General features: G+C 42.2%; 1 long non-coding RNA gene across 1 annotated transcript in view; it reads right to left on the minus strand.

The window, feature by feature from the left end:
* The window catches only part of LOC117025200 (uncharacterized), a 90079-nt gene extending 80106 nt beyond the window's left edge, over positions 1-9973 (minus strand). Inside the window, exon 1 of the long non-coding RNA XR_004423564.1 lies at positions 9870-9973. This is a non-coding gene — a long non-coding RNA (uncharacterized LOC117025200). The remainder of the gene's footprint in view (positions 1-9869) is intronic.
* Positions 9974-18612: the final 8639 nt, after the last annotated feature.

Consider the following 18612-nt stretch of genomic DNA (forward strand, 5'->3'; position numbering starts at 1 on the left):
TGTATTCTGCTCTGTTGTCTGAATCTACCGCAATCCACCCATTCCTCAGTTCCACTGTTTCTCAAACTTCAGTATGCATCATAAGGACCGGAAGGGCCCAACTGTGCAACACTTAAATGAGTGTGTGTGTGTGTGTGTGTGTGTGTGTGTGTATTCCACTTCCACTAAAACTTTACTATGGACATTAACATTTGAATTTTATATAATTTTTACATGATGCAAAATATTATTTTTCTTTGATATTTTTAAGCATTTAAAAATGTAAAAACTATTTACAAGCGACGCAGAAACAGACAGTGAGCTGGAGTTGACCCGGGGGGCTGTAATTGGTCAAGCTCCCGTTCTAGTCTATAGCAAGTTGGGTGATTTCCACTTTTTTGCTGTGACAAACAGTGCTCCTTGAACATCTGTGGGAGAGTCTTAGAGTAAATGCTTAGAAGTGAAATAACTGAGTCATAAAAGAGATGCATCTCCAACTTTACTGAGACTTGCCCTACAAAGTAATGGTACAAAATCTGCCCTTCACCAATGGATATGAGTTTCTGTTTTCCTAGGTCCTTGAGAATTAGCAAGTCTTTTGATGTCTGCCTATCTGCTGGATGTGAAACGCTGTTTTACTGTGTATTCCCCTCGTCATTACTAAGGCTGACAGCTTTTTCGGTGATCATTTGTCTTTCCTCTCCACTGAAATGCCTCTTCATACTTTTGCCCATTTTTTAAATTATTGGTGTGAAGCCACTTTTATATATTCTGGATACTTATCATTTGTTGAATTTTAGAAATGGAAAAAAAAACAGTTTGAGATTTATTTTTTAGCTCAATTTATAGTGCTTTGTCGCACTGAAGTTTATTAATTTTAATGTAGTCAAATGCATAAGTCTTTTACTTTATAAATGTTCCTTATATATTTTAAGAAATCCCTTCCTATTCCAATGTCTTAAAAGTTTAATCCCCCTTTTTTTCCCTAAAAGCTCCTAAGTTTTGATTTTTAGATTTAGCTCTTTAATCCACTTGGACTTTATTTTTATCCTAGTGAAAGGTATACAGCTTTTTTTTTTTTTTTTTTGTCAGTATGGTTAGACAATTGTCTATGTTGGTTTGCAATACTGCCTCTGTTATATACAAGGTTTAATATGTATGTAGAACTTTTTCAAATGGAAAAATAAAACTCTACCTAAAGTTTATCCTAGAGACAAAGATGTGTGAACAAAGTTAATAGGCTACAGGATATATAGTAAATAATGAGATGCTGTGATAGAATATCCAAGATATGGATCAGCAATGCCAGAAAATACTTGCTGGAAAGCAAAAAATACAGTTACATTAGATTTTTTTAAATGTGCCTTTTTGATGGTGCTGAGATAAAATATGAGCAAAAGCTTTGTAAAAGAAATTCCCCCCCCCTCCAAAACAGAGATAAAAATCAGAGTGATTGTTTCAAAAACAGGGGCTAATGGCTGGACAGTTCTCCATGTCAATAACAGTGGACACGTTTTAAATCCTCAATTTCTGAATCCAAGGTCAGCTACCCAGACCGAGAAGCAGAAAATCAAGTGAGGCAGGCCTGAGGCATGCCAGTCACTGAAGGCTGGCCATGCTGCGTGAGTAAAATCAATAGCTTCACTATTGGCTTACTTTAAATAAAGAGCTCAGCAGGAAGTGAAATTTAACAGGCAATACGCGCCCATATACCTCAATCAACTACTGAGTTTTGCTGAAATACTATGAAATTGCCATTTCTGTAGTTTAAAAGAAAAAAAGTTTGACAATTGTGACTTTCATATAGCTCAACATAATGGAAGAGGAGGAGAATGCCAAGTTAATAATTATTCAGGAGTTGTATGCTCAAAGCTAGTCAATAGAATGGAATTTCCTACTCAGGTCCAAAGAAGAAACGCACTGGTGCTGGAATTACCGTCCAATGTCATTAATACACTGGCAAAACTGGAAATTAAGTTTCCCTCAGACTAAACAAGAGAAGTCCCTTGACATAGAGACTTGATGACTTCTTTCTCCAACCAATCAGGATTACGGTCTCAAGAATGTAGTTCCAGGCGTTCCTTTCTTTAAAGTTCACCTCTCCAATGACATGGATAACGCTTTTCACAGAAATAGCATCCTGTTCTGCTTACTCACACTCTGCTTTTAAGTCCCAGGAAATGAGATAATAAAACAATGAAATTAATCAAAAACATCTATTATATGAAACCAATAAAGCATTTGGGGTCTTTCAGAAAAAATCAGCAGAGCAAATTGTTTCCTCCCATGACATCCAGTAAGACCACCTCCTGAGACAGTGTTCTTCAATCTGGTTCTTCCAACTATTTCAAACCAAAGCCGTGGCTCAAGAGTCACACTGTCGGCGGGGCAGTCAGCTTATACTCGGCCACATTCTGTGTTCTCTAAATATATGTTTCTGATATTTCAACTGGATTTGCCATTCTGAAACTAGGAAATTAGATTATATTAGTGTACGACAGAAATGTGAAGGGATCGAATGAGCTGTGAATCTCTGACTAGAATCCCAAAGTACACGTATTAGGTTAATTACAGTCTGTCTCAGATTTTCTTGTTTCCTTTTGTTCTCCCCATATTTTCAGCATTATCTCAGGCTGCTCCCTTAAGGTCACGGCTAATTAAATAAGAATATCCTAAATGAAGGAAATTGAGTTGGAAGCTTTTAGAATTCCCTTCTCATCATCTAATTACATGAGTAGTATTTATGGGCAGTCTAATTCCAACTAATTCACTCTCTGAATATTTAGCTATCATACGATTTGAACAGCAAACCCTAAAACCACAGGGTGGGTATTTTCCACTGCTCTGGTGACATATTCTTTTCAAGTTTCCCTAAAGTGTGTTCTGCCAGCAGACACTTTAAGATTAGTACCAGAAAGTCTTCAAAGACCACATTCAAGGGACTGCTGTTGTCCTCACTACTTTGAGCATTCCAAGATTTTCATCACTCCATGGCTCCAGATAGAGCCACTCAAATTAAACATGGTTGAGAAGAGAAAGTTTAGACAGGAAATTATAGGACTTCTCTAGTCTTCTCAAAACACTGACTCCATGACACCGTTTTCACACTGGACAACATCACCTCTGTATCCAGCAACTGTACAACTGAGAGCTGTACAGTGAGATTTATCCTTCAATCTCTCCACCCAGTTATTCACCAAATTCCCCTGCCTTCCTGTACTCCTCAGCATCTTGCCAACCATCCCTTCCCATCTCTGTACCTTACCAGGGGTCTTGCTGACTTACCACAACGTCCTTTCAGTAAGCCCACGAAAAAGACCTGGAAGAGCCACTGTCAAAGCAGCTATATCTGCTTAATTGCACCACTGACAATTCTTGGGTAGCATGTCATAACTCAAACTGTATGAAGCAAAAATCCATGGATACAACTGACTTCCAAGGTCAAAGGATGTCATCAGCATTTCAACTCTCAACTCTCCCCTGTGTGGGTTTCATTCTCGCCTTCATAGGAGGGACCCCTAGGATACAAGTCTTTTGCATAACAAACCATGCCCCCGTCTCAAGGTTTTTCATCAGGAAACTCAGACCAGCTCCCTTTCTGTTCCATGGTTCCCTATCCCCATGTGATTTCTCACTTTCCTCAGGCAGACAAACAGGTATCAGCAAGATGGCCTGGAAGAGCTCAGGAGCAGAGACAGGTCATGGGTTGTAATCTCAGCTCAATTACTACTCTGTTGTGTGTTCATGGACAATTTATTCACCTTAGTTTCCTTATGTGTGGAATGTCACTCCCTCTGTGAAGCTTTCCCCAACTACCTGCCCCTCCTCCATCAAACTAGTCATTTCCTCCCAAACACTTACAACACGCTGTAGTGTACTTACCCTGACACACCAGATACTGGAGTGGCTTGCTCTTGGAGAGCAAGAACTGTCTTATTTTATTTATTGATTTTTTTGTAAGACTCAATGGGTGCAGTATGTTTCATTCATTGGTAGGACCGGAAGATCTCCATGGCTCCTCGAATCTTTGAAATCCCATGATTTATTTCACCTTTCCACCCACATCCAGATTTGTCCCTAACTGGCTGGACCAACCCCCTCTGTGACCTTCCCTTCTCGGAAGCAGCACCACCTCTGCGATTTTCCAGGCTAACTAACTTCCACCCATCTCCACACCAAATTCTCATTCCTCTGCATTGCTCACTACATTCCATATGATCCCAAGTCTTCCTTCCCTTTGCTTTTGTGTATTGAAAATGCCTTAACTGCAACCTGAGCGTACCAATCGGCATTTAAGCCTTCATGCCTGACTACTGCAAAACCATCTTGGCATGCAAGGTACCAGAAATCAAGGGCTGTGGATCCATCTAGATAGTGCCCTGAGCATATAGCTGTCTCATAAATGCTTTTAAGGATAATAAATGATACTGACATTCAGATTGATTATGTTATAATATTCTGCAGTATATGCTCCAACTCCAGATGAGCACAAAGGTCAACTTAAAAAGTCTAATTCAGCGAGCTCAATGGGAGGAGACATCTCACAGATGTATGGGGTGGGGCATGGAGATGGCAGGGCTAGTAGTTTGAATGAACATATTCAACATGATCATATAATTTTATATATGTGGAAAATGTTAAATTGACAATTATTTACAACACAAAGTATAGTTTCAATTTGTGGGTACTTGATATGTTAATCTTTTCTTATGGTCACAACAACCCTGTGATTTCACAGATATGGCTACTAAAGTGCAAAGAGGTTAAGTTACTCCTCCAGGGTCAAACAGCTAGGAAACCACAGAGGTAAGATTTGACTTCAGGGCCACTTTTCATTCTATCACACTGTTTCTCAATGAAAGAGGCAGCTAGTGTGGCAGGCCCCAGCCTTCCCTGGTTTTGTACTCTGGCATTCTCCCTCCCTCCTTAATCTCCACCGTAAAGGGCCCTGTAGTATCTTTGAGATTTCAGAAAACACTTTTTTGTCCCACATGATGGGGTGAGAAAGACTTTCTCTCTAATAGTCAAGAAAAAATTTCTCTAGGGGCGAAGGTTCAACTAACACCTACTAGTCTCACAGAACAGAAACCAATGCCTCATCTCCTTCCTTATACTGAAGAGTCAATGTACCTCCTGGTTTCTTCCTGGAAAAACGAGGCTGTTGGATGACCTGGCAGCTCTGCTTATCTCTCAGGCTCCGCTTACCGGCCTCTGAGAAGCCAGTCAGTCACTATATACAGTATGTTCTCCTTTCACGTCGCCCATAGGACCTTGGAAACGGCGACTAAGTGAAATGACATAAAAAGAAACCAATTTTACCCAAGGCTAACTGATATAAACAAGAGTTAAATTCTAATAGCATATTTCTGGTCACAAACATATCACTGAACTTCGAAATAAAGATCCAAAACACTTCTAATATTAAACATTGAAATGAATGTGAGCTAAACACACAGTTAAGAAAGACTAATGAAAACAAGTAAGATAATGATTTTCCAAACCACTTACTCTAGTTCAGGGTCTCAGGTGGCCAGACCCTCTCTCAGCAGCTCAGGGCACAAAGTGCTTGGGGCCCCCACGTTGGACAAGACACCCTTCCATCACAGGACCACTCACACCCACACCCAACACTCACTCAGACTGAGACATGCCAGTTCACCTCCCGTGCACCTCTTTAGTTATGTGGGAGGAGACAGGAGCACCGGGAGAAAATCCACACAGACATGTGGAGAACGGGCGAACTCCACAGACAGTGGATTCCTCTGTCCAGAATCCAGCTTTTTGTTTTTTTCTTTTTTTCTCATCAATATTACAGTGAAACACACAACGTTATTCGAGGGCCTGCTGTACTTTTGAATACGCCCTGTGTGCCAGGCCTGTTCTAGCCGGGTATTGCTATTTAGTTTTTCTTTACAGTGAAGTTATTAGAGACCTGAGTGGAGCCTCCAGTGGCTTGAAATACAGTGGTAAATAACAGGGTATTTGACCCCCAGTGGTAACCTGGCAATGATAATTCGTTAGAATCAACAAAATCTCATTTTTACAAATCTATGTTGGCATTGTGTTCTCCCCTTCGTAAGTTGCAGTTCACTGTCTCATTTCATACTACATTTTGTGTAATGATTTTTGAAGAATGGCTTAAATCATCCACTCCTCGATGTTCAGAATCACTTTCAAGAAAAAGTTTTGGGGTGAGATTTCACACTTGGCAAATTTAAATACCATAGTGGAGGCATAGAAAGCAGAAACAAAAGTAGTTTTCAGGGCAAATTAGGTCATGAATTTTAGTCAGATATAGAACTGACCTCAATAGAGACCTTGCTAAGAAAGTTACAAACAAAGAACAGTGGCACATCACAGAGGTTTTGCAGAGAATGCCATGCCCAGAATAAAGAAAACCTGAGGTTCTATTAGGTAGCTCCAATTCTAAGTATGGCGGGGATAATATTTTTGAAACACTTCCAGATGGGTTTTTGTTTCTAATCATTTCTAATCATTACCCTTTTCACTTTCCTTCCCTTTCAACCCTCCTTACCCACCCCTCCATTTTTCTTCCATTAAAGCTGTATTTGAGGCTGAGGTTTATGGCCTCAGAAGAGAGAAAAATACAGTAAGAAGAAATAAAGCAACCATATTTCTAAGCAACAATTTTTAAAAATCATAGCAGAGACAATAGTCTTGAAAACCAAGACTCTTCTGATTTGCAAAAGCCAGCCTTTTTAGCAGATAAAAGATTTTCTAAGGTCCAAGTGCTTAGTTTTGAACATCAAGAGCCAAAGCTTTAAGGAACCTATATATAAAGCTTATCCATAAATAATGGTTTGGGGTGGGGGGGAAATTTCTCTCTCCACTGCGAAGAAAGATTAAAAATCTTTCTGGATGGGAGTGGGGGGTTGAGATATGAAAAGAGAGCAATAGTGTGTTCGCTGCTGGTCTCTTCCACCCAGCCCCACAGCCACCCTTACAACGGCTCCCACACCCCACCCCACACGGCCCACCCCACACCTGGCCCACGCCCTGTCCCAATACTGCCCCCACACACTGCCTCAGTGACATTCCCTGAGGGCATCCCAGAGCAGAGGAGCCTGTCCTTGAAATCCCAGTGCAGCAAGTTTTCCTAGAGGCCAGTCATCCACCAGTGCTCTAGGAGTTAAAGCTGAAAGAGCCTATGAAGTGTCTGTGGAGTGTTCCACCCCCACCTCCCGGGGCAAGGAAGGGCAGAGAAAGGGCCCACAGACCTGAAGGGGGTCTCCCGTTTTGGAACATGAAGGACGCAGAGTGCACAGTGGGGGTGGGGGTGGAGGGCTGGCAGGGAGAGGCCATGTGGACATAGCAGCAGAATCCAATAGGGATTGAAGCCAATAGCCCCCAAAAGACCAGAGGGCTAAGGACGTCTCATTGAGCGCCTACCCCGGGCTGGAGGATTCCTCCAACCCATTCTGCAAGTGCTGCCTGTCCCTTCCTATTAGTGAACGTAGATGCCACCCCCAGGATGAGAGGGGGGTGCAGAACCCTGCAGATGACTGGATTTGGGCAGTAAGTGACTGGGTCCTTGCTAACTGGACTGTTTCCCTGGAATCCGCAAGATTAAATTTTCAGCTACCAAGGAGAATAGGATGTGGAGGTACAGATGAGGTCCAACTGCTTGTGAATTCTTACCTATTATCCAACTCTTAATTAGGCCAGCGAAAACATTAGCCTTGACTGGAGCAATAAATAACTCCAGAAAAAGAGTGAGGGGAAAATCTGTGGTATCATTCATCATTAATTTATACAACACAAAATAATATAAACCATAGTATTAGAAAGCTTAGAAATGCAAGCCATAATCCCATCACTGAAGACATGTCACCCTTTTAATTTTCCTGGTATTAAGAGGTTCTATTCCAGGAGTTTACTTGAATATTATAATTATCTTTAAAACTTCAAAATAAATGAGGCTGAGCATTTCAAAATGCAAAGCTAATCGTTTCGATTCTCCCCGACATGCACCTCCTGAGAGTGAGAGCTGATCTGCTTTGTTCATCACTGTAATCCCAGCACCTAGCAGAGAGGCTGGCACGGAGAAGTCCCTCATTTGTTGAACGAATGCAAAAATGAATGAATTGATGTGATGAGATTGGTGAACTAATTCTAAGTCCCATTCTGGCTTTGAAACTCTGCAGCTGAGTCACATTTACTTTCCCAGATGAAGGATGACAAAGAATCCCTTGAATTTCAAAGAGTTTAAAACTGATGAATCTTTGCAGTAACTGAGAAATGGTTTACTATGTTTCCATTCTACTCATTGCAGTTGTAAAATCACATATATATTAACCGTGTTTAATGTATACATGTATATTAACTGAGTTGTATATGTATACATATATATTAACCGGGTTTATTTAATACAGTTCTTGATCCCTGGAATCTAATTAACATACGCTCAACAGTTTGAATTTAGAACTGGGGTAAATTAAAATTGATACATAAAGCTGGTCATGTTTTGTTCCTTAAGAAAAAAATAGATATGGATATGCGTATAGCATGCTACTAAAATAGGATAATGCAAATGAACACATTTTCTTTTTCCCTGATTGGTCTGTAGAGGAATTAGTTTATGTTCATGACAAAACCTTTTCATTGAAAGGAGCAGCAAAAGCTGCTTTCGGTTTTTACCGTCTGATCATCTGGTCAACTCTACACATTTTGTTGCACACATAAACATTTTTATAGATTTATGGCTATCTCTATAAACACCTTTTACTCTAGCAGTTCCCACATTATCAGCAATTGTAGGAATTTAAGATTCTCAATTCTCTACAAAATATGAGCAAAAATACTGCAAATTCTTCTTCCTCATCCACCAGAATCTCTCACATAGTAAGTAAAGTCTTTATCAGCATCACCGTGTGCTATGTAACAATCTAGTCTCCCTAAAAATAAATGCACGGGGTGGGGGGGAAATTCCTCTCAATGATAAGCAAACAGCAATTATTATTCCCTGTTATTAAAATGCTCTCAGTTAATTGCACAGATACCAGCGGAGAGATTACCTTAAAAGGCTAGATACCAAAGGGGAGTTAGTCAGAGTTTTGAACGTTCTGGTCTAATTTAGAGGACAGTTTACAGAGAGATTCAGTAAATATTTGTAAGGAACCATTAACACTGAGTAAACAATTCAATGCCCGCAAAGAAAAATGTATTTAAATAATTGTAAAAGAACCTCCCTTGATAAATGCTGAAAATGAATTATTTTGAAATGAAAACAGTCCAAATACATTCACAGAAAAATACTACCAACCACATTTTCTAAGCATTCTTAGTTGTATACACAGTTTATCATCCTGGACTGTATTTATAAGAAGCACATGTTCAAAAAAAAAAAAAAAAAAACCTGCTGTTTTCACTTGGGGATTATTTTACAGGGAATTCAGTGAGCTCAGGCCTTTCTTAGCATTCTTCCTGTTTTAGTCCCAACATAAATGGGATTTTGCTGTTTGTCCTGGGCGCTGATAACACGCAACTTGCCAAGGTTTGATACTGTACTTTCATTGATAGGGTGGAGGAGGTAAGAGCAAGTAAATGAGGAAGTTGTGAGGATTCTCTTCACCTCCGAAGGACAGATAAAGCTGGCCAGTGAACATGAAATGACTGGGAAGGCTTCCTGGCTCAATTAAAATCCAACTTTGATGAAACATTTTGTTTACAGAGAAAAATGGTATCTCTCTAGTGAAAACCGTTTAGACAGCTGCGGGGGGATAGGGGGAAGCAGGTGCTTGAGTCTACCCTGAGGCTTTCAGAAATATTAATATTTAAACCTCTCGCATGTCACTCAAGTTCAGGGTAGCTTCCTAACGCCTGGAGGAAGACAGAGCAGGAAAATCACAAGCCACAAAGAGGGGGCATACCTTCTAATTTGACCAGAGCAGGGTCTGTTGTCTGCATCCCCATCTCAGCCTCTCTGTTTGCTGTTAGTTCACAAAGGCACTGCATTAAAATTTCAAAGCTGGCTCCTTCCTCTCCACATTGCAAAGACATAACATGTCATCAGAACGCAGGGTTTGCCAGGACCATGATTTGTTTGTCTAGACTGGTCATTGAACTCTGTTTATTACTAAACATCATGTGCAACGGGCAGCAAATCAAAGGGGTTTCTGGGAACCTGCAAGGCCTGCCTTCCTGAGCACAGCCAGACGGCATAGGGACACACTTCCTTCTCAGTGTCCACAGCCTGGACAGGCTGATCTTTCCCAGGACCTGGAGGCTGACCATTAGACTAACCTTTCGTCTTTTTTTGACCCAAGCCCTGACCCCAGGTCATTTGGAACCCTCCATTGTCCAAATAGGCAGCCCTTAAGGACGATGAAATGCGCTGCTGCATGGAGAGGTCATGAGGAGTGACTAATGATTAACATTTGAAAATAGAACAGGAGAGAAAACGCTCCCAATGACAGCAAAATAGTCTGCCAAACGGCAGAGGATCAAAAAAAAAAGCATATAAATAATAACTTCTTTTCAAGATGCAAAAGTGCCATTTAAAGAACTCTTCAGGTTTGGCTTTTAGAAACACACATAACTAGCAGATACACAGTTATCGTTGTTATGGATAATTGCTAGCTTAATTTTTAATGAATATATACATCCTCTCCTTTAAAAGATTTGATCTAGAACATAAAAGAATGGAGACTCACAGATTTCTTTAGAAAATAATACGTGACTTGATTCTTTTAAAGACAAAGCACCTCTGTTGCCTATAAACCTAAAATTGCTTTGGAGAAAAATCGGTTCTCCTGTGCAACATTTCTGAAATACATTGATTGTGTTGAGGAAGACCTATGAGCTAAGAAAGCTACTGAACTCCATGCCCTAAGGATGAAGGTCTCTAACCGGAAAGGCTTAGGCACCAAATCCTTATGAACTTTATACGTTATCTAAATGGGGGCAAGTTACCAAATCTGTGTTACACTTCTGCCTAGAATCGAAAGATATCACTCCAAAGGGATGTTAAGCAACACAAAATAGCACTCCCCAAGAAGGTCTAGCTTCTGTGCTATGACAATTTAGTGGTCATTCATCAGACAGAGAAATGGAAAGGGTCAAAACCACCCGAAGCCTAAAACCACGGCCAGGGCCTCCTAGGCCTTCCTTTGTGGAAGTTGCAGGAGGCACAATAGATTTGGCCCCGGCCAGTGCACTGTGTTCTCTCTGTCTGCATCCACAGGCTAAAACTAGAGCCCCACATAATCCCAGAGGAGTCACCCTCAACCACGGGCCTACAAGTACTCTGGTAGTTCTAGGGAAATTCCAGGGAAAGTGTGGGAGGAAGGAAACAAGCCTAGATGTTTCTGGAGCCCATCCTGACCAAGGCCCTTGGAATGGTTTCTGAAACCCCACGATGACAAAGGGGACGTCATGGTGCCACCCCAACCAACTTTGGGGTGATGCCATAATACACCAAAGCCAACCGGGGTCTCTGGTCCAGCTTCAGCCCTTGAGGAAAACCGCCAGTGAAGTCAGATGCTCTAACGTTATCATCTCCCCTGTTGTGGAAGTTTAAAATGGTCTTGTGATTAGAGCAATGAATGTACCATTTATGTCTGAGAATATAGTTCCTTTTACACAGCTGGTTAGAGTACACTCCTAGGGTACAGCCCAAGTGCCTCCTGCTTTTCTTTTTACCCTTCCTCTCTTCTCCCCAAACCTACCAGGAAGGTGCCTCTAATGCTGAAATGCTGGTTGAATTAAATTGAACAAATCCAGTGGAACTTTTAAAAGTCCAAAACAAAACAAAAAGCAAATAGTAAATTTTATCCAAGTTCACACAACACATCGTTTTCTTTAAATGTTGAAAGGGATATCAGATGACAGTAGAAAGAGTAGACGTACGAGAAAGGGTCTCCACCACACAATTTGGGCATTGATTTTTCTTCCTTCAAGGAAGTCTTTACACGGAAGGTACCAAGTTATAATTTAACTCTCGAGTTTACTATAGGTCCCCTTGTCTTTCAAGTCATACAAACATAAAGGGCTTTAATGATTTTTTGACCAAAGAGAGAAAAAACCATGCCATATGAAAATCACTTCGCTGTTAACACCAGTACGCTGGCCACTCAAAGACAGGTCTGTGAGGTCTGGAGCCATAGCATCCATTTATAGGAATAGCACAGGAAACCCACAGCCATCCAGACAAGTTTAAGTTTGGCAAACACAGGAAGGTTACCAGCTTAAGAGGTTCTGATTATGCAGTTAAAACTTGATACACTTGAATAATAATTTCCATCCTAAAAAGAGAATAGAGGATTTTCAGTTAAGTAAGTTCTCCATTTCAATTAGACGAAACCTAATGCATAAACATCTTCTTGCACCACAATGAAGAAAAAAGAAATTCCATGAGCAACCATAATAACCTAGTTGGAAGAGACACGAAATAGTTTTTACAAGGGGCCCCTCAGAAAGACACTCATCTCTGAAAGACTGTTTGAATACACAGGAGACTAACCAGCACATGCAATTTGTGTATAAAATCATCCTTTCAATGCACTAGAGGACTTACTCCTTCACAAGGGAAAAAAGTCCTTTTGAAAAAGAGGACAGAGATCATCCCTGAGTTTTTGGATTATGAATAATTTTTCTTTATTCTTTTTCATATTTTCCAAGTTTTTACACAAAGGCCAATGTTTACCAATTAGAAATATATATATATATATATATATATATATATATATATATATATATATATTTTTTAATTAAAGAAATCCTGTGGTAGATTGCAAGGTGAAGAATCAGTCTGAGGACTCTGAGCTGGCCCAATTCCTCGCCATTGTGTGAATTAGAAAAAGGCAATGGGGCAAATACAGCCCCACTGAATTCTGCCGAACTCACCCCTTCTGACAAGCACCACAACATGTGCAATCCCACACTCAGCCCTGTTTGCTGGCTCTGTGATCTAGATTTCTGTTACGGCAAGTTTTGCTTATGTGTTATTGGCACCTGTGTGTGACTGTGTGACCAGGGCCGTCAGTCTTCACACACTGACCTGGAATTTGATTCCTGGCCCTGACATTTCACTCAAAAATCCTATCTAAAAAAGGCACTCCAGACAGGTATGCCTTGAGAAGCAGAGCAATTTTATTTACATTTCAGCTAACGGAACACCACAAAGGGCTTCACTAAATAAATAAAGGACAAGCCAATAGGGACACATAAGGAGAAGATACCTGTTTTCATGTCCTCTTACTGCACGTGCGACATAGTAACGACAGGTCTTTACTCGCTGCAGCTTCGGGTCCTCATCAACCTCAACGCCCAGTTGTATTTCTTTCTATTTTCAAAATAATGCCCCTAACCACCCCACCCCCAGAACAACCCTGACACCTTCCTAAGTGGCCATACAAACCCGCATGGCTGTGGGTGACACTGTCACTTTCCGTGGTCACTTGAAATGGCACACAGGTTCTCTGTCGAGGTTCTGTGTGTTCCTGGAGCCTCAGTATGAGGGCATGGTGTTACCTGGTCAGATCCGGACACTCCCCATGTTGGCTGAACCTCCAAGGTAATCGACAGAAGCTGTGAGAGGTGAACCAGCCATCTATACAATCAGAGGGGCACCAGAGTGACATATATATATATATGGACAAGGAAGGAGGAAAGAACAAAGGGCCTCCTACCTAGCCAAGCATATGAACAGGATTAAGTCTGGCCATCAGGACTGCTACATAATTTCCAGAGCCCAGTACAAAACAAAAGCATAAGGCTCCTTTTTCAAAAAGTATGAAAAATTTTAAGCCAGCCACAGCAGAACATGAACCAAGCCTGAGACCCTCCTAAATGTGTGACTGCACAGGCCTCACACCCATGAAGCTGGTCCTGCTGGTAAAGTCACTGTCTTCCACGTCCAAATAAGCAGCAAATGGGCTGGAGAGGGGAAACTATGAAATAAATAGATAAACTCACAAACAAACCATCAAGAAGTAAAAAGCGCTAAGTCCCAAGTCAGCCTCTTATTTGTAGACAGCTCATGGCATTGTTCAAAGTATTTTTCAATTTTTTCATCTGGAAAATGGGGCATTAATAGTAACCATCCTCACAGTGATATGACTCGAATTTGGCTGCTCCTGAGCATGTTAAATGTACCCTCCATCCAATTAAGGAGAGCAGTTTTCATTATAACACAGCTGGATGGAATTCAGATCGCTCTGGCAAAGAAACAGAAGGCCATAATTTTCTCCCCTGCCGTGCACTCATGTTCTCAGACAGAAGTTAGTTATGGAAGGAATGAGATTTACCTTTTCTGGGCAGCCAAAGACAGAAACAAGAGTCTTCACTTCACTCCCTGGAAACCCTTGAGCCAGCCCAGGCCCAAGCTCCCACCTGGACCAGCCCTACCTGGACAACCCCAGGAACTCCTTTTCCCAGCCTTCCCCAAAATTCTCCAGGTTCCTGCATTCCCGCAATTCCCCATCCCCCAGGCCTCATATAGATCCCAACAAATAAATTTACGTACATCTTTTAAACCAATTGTTTTCTTTTTATGCTCAAAAAGTAGTTGGAGCTGAATTTTTTAGCAAAATTCCTAGGATTCAGGGTATCTCCAAACTGGATCCTCCATCCTTAATAGACTGTTAAAGAAAAAAAAAACTGTCCAGGCACCAACTCTGCAGCCTGCCAAGCCCAGAAACTGCTTTGCAATGTAAATCACTTTTTTTAGGAGAAAAGGAAAAATATCAAAATTCAGACACTGGCACTAAAAAAGTCCTGCTGAGGTGGATGCATGGTTTGTGGAGCTATAAAAACATACGCAGGCCTTGTATGAACATCCCCTTGGCTTTCAAACATATGAGCCGCATGCTTATTAATGGTCAGGGGTATACACTGCAGGGTCCTACCCGCTCACACGTCTAACCCACATACACCTACAGTCCCTCCCCTGGGGGACCAAGCAAACACGTGGAATGCCTAGGGCTCTGGCTAACATAGGTACTTCCGTATTCAGAGTAGCTATATTTCACATGGAAAAAGCAGGGAAAGAGAACAGACATTAGATGACAGCTTACTGTGTGCTAAATTCTATGCCAACTACTTTCACAAAGGTTGGCTCCTCTTGTCTTCCCAAGGTAAGCCCTCGTTTAAAGATGAGTCACTTTCTAAAAGTCACGCAGCTGACCTGCAGTGGAGATGGGGTTCACACCCACTTCAGCAGGTCCCAAAGCCTTCTTCTTTCCACGCTATCACAGTGCAGTTTTGACACTCCTTGAGCCAGCAGCAGGTTCAGTAGCTGAGCTGCAGACACAGCTAACAGTATCGGAAGGGCCAAGCACGGAGCACAGGAGCTCATAATTTGTCCTCCCTTCCCACCAGGAGGACTCCAACCCCAAAAACAGAGCACAAAACTGGAGCCTGTGGCAAATGGAATATTCCAGTAAAGCAGCTGGACAGAGCAACAGGGTGTCCACGCCGGTGAGCAGAGCCCAGCTTGGAGGCAGCCAGGAGCAGGCACTGTGCAGAAATCCACACGTAGTCAGGTCAGGTGCCGTTGGGCAGTCTGCAGAGGATAGGGCCTCTCAGTTGATAACTATTGATAGTGAACTATGAGAAGTCGTACATCCCGCAGGTGAAATCTCACTGCCTGGTTCAAAGGCTGAGTCTATTCTTTACTAGCTGGGTTACCTTGAGCATGTGACTTAAATCTCTGCCTTAAATGTCCAGTACCAAACTAAAAGATTTCAAAGATTTAAATAATTTGATACACATACACACACACACAAAAAAAAAACACTGGGAACAATATCTAGGACATAGAGAGTGGGTGAAAATTGTTAGATCTTATGTACCAAGTATGTTCTAAAGTAGACTTGCGACCCCAAAAAGTTCTCTGACCTCCTAAGAGACCAAGTCCTCCGTGGGAAGCCTGGAAGGCCCCCAACAACAGCCCCATATTTAGCACCCCCCCACACAGAGTGTTCAGTGGTCTTAGCTAAGAGGGGTGACATCTGCTTTGCCACCCAGGCAGACTGTGATGTCCCACATTTCCTGTGACAGGACTCCCAACCCGTTCCCTGGGGTTCAACTCTCATGGAGGAAGTGGGTACCTTCTCATCTGGCGCTTCTAAATAAAAAACCCATCAAATCGCTGAGGCTGAAATTTACAAATTCCAGGGGACCATTCATTCCCCTTTATGATTATAATAAAATGTGTGGGTGCTGCCACGGGATTTGCCATCCCCCAAAGCAATCTCAGGACCTACCTCAAGGGAGGGCCACCCTTCTAAGGGAAGAACTTTCCCAGCAAGGAGCCTATCAGCATTTCCATCAGTTAGAGAACTGGTTTTCCTCTAAGGCTGTCACTGAGATTACATGGTTTCATTTGCAGCTGCTTCGTGGTGCTCTAGGAAGCCCTCCCTCCTACTGTTTGCCCCTGGGTTGGCCCCAGGACTTGCGGTTAATGGGGCAGGTAGAGAAGCCGTTTGTTTCCCCTTGACTGGGTGTGTTAACACTGATCGGTTACTCTCCCAGGTCTCTATGTCTTAATCTCAGTCCTGTTCTGATGGAATGTTCCTCTCCTGCATACTTCTGTCAAGGCTACGTATTGAATATCTAGAAACTGATAGCTTCAGTGAATGCCCAGCTTGTGTCGTCCAAAGACCCAGTCCTCAAGGAGGTAGATATCTAAAGCAAGCTTAAACCAGTAAGAACGCGCAAAAACACCCCTGCTTACCAACATGGTTGCTATCTTTTGCAGTACTGATAGCTCCGTCTGCACCTTTGCTAGCGACATGAGAATTCATAAGATTAGACAAGAAAGGGTTTTGTTTTGCTTGTTAGTTTCTCAGCAACCTCCTCCCCCCACTTCCCCCACCCATCTCTACACTTCTGTTCATTCTCTGTGCACTACAGTTACTAAGACCCCTTTCATACTTTCTGTGCCTCTCAGGAAAACTCTTTTAGTGCCAGTGACATGATCATATGTTTTTATCTGAGTCTACCAAACGGAATCCAGACAATGGAGTACACAGAGGGTGGCAGTCTACTCTCTGGTGGCTGGCCTTCTTGCCCAGTGACAAAGCCCATGGGGCCCAGGAAGCTTTGCTGAGGGCCTGCCTTGGGCCCTGCAGCCTCTTCTGGTGAAGGTAAGCTGACTGACTCTGGCATCTCCACACAATCATCAGCTACACTGGAGGGGGGTTATTCCAACTGGGTAGCGGAACAAAGCAGAAAGTTCCCAACCAGGTACTTTCTACCACTTCTTCTGGGAGACTTCAGCTGGCTTTACAGGGGGATCACAGAGGGGATGGTGCAGTTTACAATTTCCGTGTTCTCTTTAGTGACCATTGGTGGCCTCCAATCATCTGAGACGGTGAAGACAGTAGAGTCCCTCCCCCACCTCTTATTCCTAGCATACATGTGTTGAGAGACAATTCTCCATGGTTGTCTCACATGCTACATGTCTTGTTAGCAAGCCATTGACTATCCTTTGTTCTGGACTACCTTTTCAAGCATGTTTGTATAGTGGATAAATCTTGGAAGACAGAGAGAGTGTCTCTGTCTAGCACTTACTTCCCATTATAACAGATTTGGTTTCCCTAAGTTCAGGTGTCATCTCCTGTAACACAATCCACTCCAGGTGTAAGTATCGTCTGGCCCCGTTTTCACCCTGTGGGGACTGAGGCTCAATGAACCAGTTAAAAAATGCTGATACTCTGGCTATTGCTTTTGCCATGAGTGATAAATTGTCCCTCGTCTCTAACTCAAGAGTCTCATGTCTTCTGCCAGTATCCACGAAGCTGTGGCAGACTATGTAGTTTGCAAGCAGGATAGTCTCAGGCCCTTCATAGTTCTTGACGATATGTTATCATGACAGCAAGTATCAGGCCACATTTTAGCACACGTGCAAACATTTGGTACCAAACAGGCCCCAAAGCGTCACATAATCTGTTCTTTTAATGAGGTGAAACCGCTCTGTCCCTTAGGTATTCCAACAAGTACCTAGCTTACCTGAGAGGTAGATGTGGCAATATTCTAGTGGCAAGATTCAGCTAATATTCTATTTGGATCAAGTGACAAAATCCCCCATCAAGTGGCAGAACACAGGACTGGACTGGAGCTCTAAACCAAGAATGCCACTCCAAAAGGCTTCTGGGCCCACCAGCCGTATATTCTGTTAATGCAAGTATATATTTCTATGCAATGCACGTAAATCAAATGGCAATTATCTCTCCAAGAACAAAAATTATTTCTAACATTTCTTATAATAACGAATCATCTAAGGCAAATCTAGACGGGCCTAGTTGAAGTAGGCTTGTTGCAAAGGCCTCAGGGCGTGAATTCCCAAGTAGGACTTTCAAATGCTCACTTACCACCCCTGGAGGACGAATCCCTGATTGGGAGTAACTTGAGTTGTTTCATCTACCCTAAGACTGGATTAAAATTAACAAATCACACACAGGTCACACTGTGTGTTCTGAAGTATGTTAAAGTAAATTTCAATACTTTAATGGAGTCATTTTGGTTTTTTGAATATACAGCTTCTGGGACACACAGCTCTTCCTTCTTTCCCTTCTCTGTGTTCTCTACACCAAGAGAACACTTGGCCAGGTCTTCTTGGCATATAGAACCAGGGATCTTTGGCACAAACGGCCTACAGATGAGTGCCAG

This window comes from Rhinolophus ferrumequinum, chromosome 7 (genome assembly GCF_004115265.2).
Source record: "Rhinolophus ferrumequinum isolate MPI-CBG mRhiFer1 chromosome 7, mRhiFer1_v1.p, whole genome shotgun sequence".
Taxonomy (NCBI): Eukaryota; Metazoa; Chordata; class Mammalia; order Chiroptera; family Rhinolophidae; genus Rhinolophus; species Rhinolophus ferrumequinum.